The following is a 2,736-nucleotide window of genomic DNA, read 5'->3' as shown; positions in this document are numbered from 1 at the left end:
ACTTACTGAGGGAGCACTCAATTCCCTGTATCAGGGAGGGTTTAAAGAAGGGAAATAGTTTCATCAGTAATGCTTTTTTTTTAAAAAAAGGACACAAATAACAAATACAAGTTTAATATTAGGGAGCATTTCTCCACAATCTGGCACGTCTGCCATATTATCTAACCATGTCTAACTAAACAGAATTTGGAAAATTATTCAAGTTGACTACTCCAAATAACTTTGCTATCTTTCAGATAAAGACTGACTGCCAAAGCAGCGTGGGGAAACTTGTGTTGCTTCTGTACATGTTGTATTTATCTTCCAGACAACAGGGGACCTCATTCCCAGCCCTTGGAATGGGAATGCTGACTTAGATTATTTATGAGAAGTGTGGAGGGATGCGATTGTTAATTAAATCGTTTTTAAATGAAATGAAAAGCAACAAGGATTTAATTTTGGATGAATTATTCTTTTTTGCTTGATGCCAATAAGTGCATTCCAACTGATCTTTTTTCTTATTGTGGTGATTTTTCATTGTAGTATTTTTGAAGGATTGTAATTTTACCCATGTTTCCGAGGTATCCAAACCTGCAGGTGGCTATAATGAATGGTCTTGGTGATCTATATTAAAAAAGATAAATCATTTTTTCTTTCCTTCTTTCACATTTTCTACTGCCTTGTATCCTTACTTCTCTGGCTCACATATTCGTATTGATTAATATACTACATCCCTGCTAGATTTTTGTCACAAGTCTGTGTTTCATTTGACTACCAATAATGAGAGGCCATAAATTCATCATTCTTTACGATAGGACACATCATCTGAGCTGCAGATACTGCAAATGTGTCCACGAAGCTGTGGGCAGCTGGGTAGTTACCGTTTATCCTATAGTTGAAGGTGGGCTATAAGTCCCGAAGCACTCCGTGATTCAACAGCCAGGGCTGGCAGTCCCTCCTAGGTCCTGGTCATGACTTTGACAAAGATCCCACCCGCAATGCTGGGCAAGGCAGCGAGCCACACCTCCTGTTGCCTCCAAATTGGGAATAATAGTAGCACATACCTTACCGAGGACTGAATGTGAGGATTTATTGGTTGTGGTGCTTAAGAGTTTGAAGACACATACCAGATAGTGGTTGTGAGATCTATTATATAAATGCCTTCCATTCTGGATGAAAAGAGAAAGAAATGAGCAACCTTTGTGCCACAGGCTGAGGCTTTGCTGACACCATTCCTGGGGAGAGCTGGCACTGGAGTGAGGCTGGGGCAGAGGGGTGTCATGCACCTTCTGTCCGGCACAGGCGGGACTAGCAAATGCAATATGTATTAGAGACCTGATCCTTTTTCCTACAGGGTTTTTCCAGTGCTGCAAAGGAGGTTTCTTGGATGAACTGCCGTGCAAGTCTGTCCCAGACCTAGACACCTGTGTCTTTGTCCCTGTGTCTGTAGGTCGCATGGCTTTCGGGGAGTGACTTGCGTTATGAAAGGGTCCCCCAGCCTGTTCTAGGGAGTCCTCGCTATTTCAAAACCTCCCCTGCAGAAACTATGACCCCTGGAATGCTGGAGGCTTGTGTGTAAAGGGATGTGTGAATGCGTGCGTATGGGGGAATACAGACGAGGTTGTGAGAGGAAAGGCAGCTGAAAGGAACTGACTGGGATTCTTTCACAATCATCGTCCAGAATAAAACTGAAGCAAACAAATATGCAGCTGTGGCTCTTCGATTCAAAGCCACAACAAAAAGGCCTGATGAAATACTTGAATGGCTGAAATCTGCATGCAGTCATTTGAGTGGAAATTAGCCAGATTGTGTGTTTGTTGCTCTCTAGAGGAGTTAGACATTTGAAATAAGTTTTCAAGCAAAAGAAGCATGGGTTTTAATGGGAAAGGCATTTAAGTCAGTGTGACTGACCTTTTGACACCTAGCAACACTGAAAATTTGGTACTGTAAAGCTGAATAACATACCTATTATTTCATTAGACTCAAATGTATTCATTACTTAAATTATTCTATGCAGGAAAGAAAATAATCCGGCACTGTATCTTATTTGCTCTGTATAGAAGCAATACAGTGATAACAACACAATTTAGTCTCTTTGTGAAGCTGCAACAAACGAGGAAAGACAAAACGTTGATTTTTTCACATGAAAACAAAAGCAAACCACCTTGGATTCTTGCTCATCTAAATGAAATGTTATGTTAAAATGATGTGGCTTCATCATGATTTTCAAACAAATGTCTCCATTTTGTTTTGCAATGGTTGTATGTGAACAGACTCCTAGGGGCTGTTTCTTGTGTTTAAACCTTTATTTTCAGCCACTTACTCCTGCAACAGACCTCCAAGGAGCCCCCTTCCTTCTGTTATTCAGAGATTGTTAAAAGTGCATGCTGACAGGGAACAAAGGCATTTATCTGCTGAGTGTGGGGAAGTTCTCCAGCTCTCTGTTCTGGTTCCCCTGACTTCCTGGGACCATGCTCTTGGATGGGAATCGAACTTCTTGGGCAGTGTCAGAAAGTTTTTCTCATCACATATATCAAGAAACAACTGACTTACAAGCTTAAACAAGCACTGGTGGGTGCAAATCAGTTAAACAGATTAATGATACCTGTCAGAAGATGTGAAATTATTTATCCTCCAAACACCCAAGCCTGGCAAATCTCAGTTTTCTGAGTCACAGGCTTAATGTCTACAATGTGGTTTTTGTCTCAGTGTGTTGCACGAGGATAAGAAGGACATGCACTCTTTGAGCTCGGAAGA

This window comes from Phaethon lepturus, unplaced genomic scaffold (genome assembly GCF_000687285.1).
Source record: "Phaethon lepturus isolate BGI_N335 unplaced genomic scaffold, ASM68728v1 scaffold6626, whole genome shotgun sequence".
In the NCBI taxonomy this organism is placed as follows: Eukaryota; Metazoa; Chordata; class Aves; order Phaethontiformes; family Phaethontidae; genus Phaethon; species Phaethon lepturus.
This window is presented reverse-complemented; position numbering follows the sequence as displayed.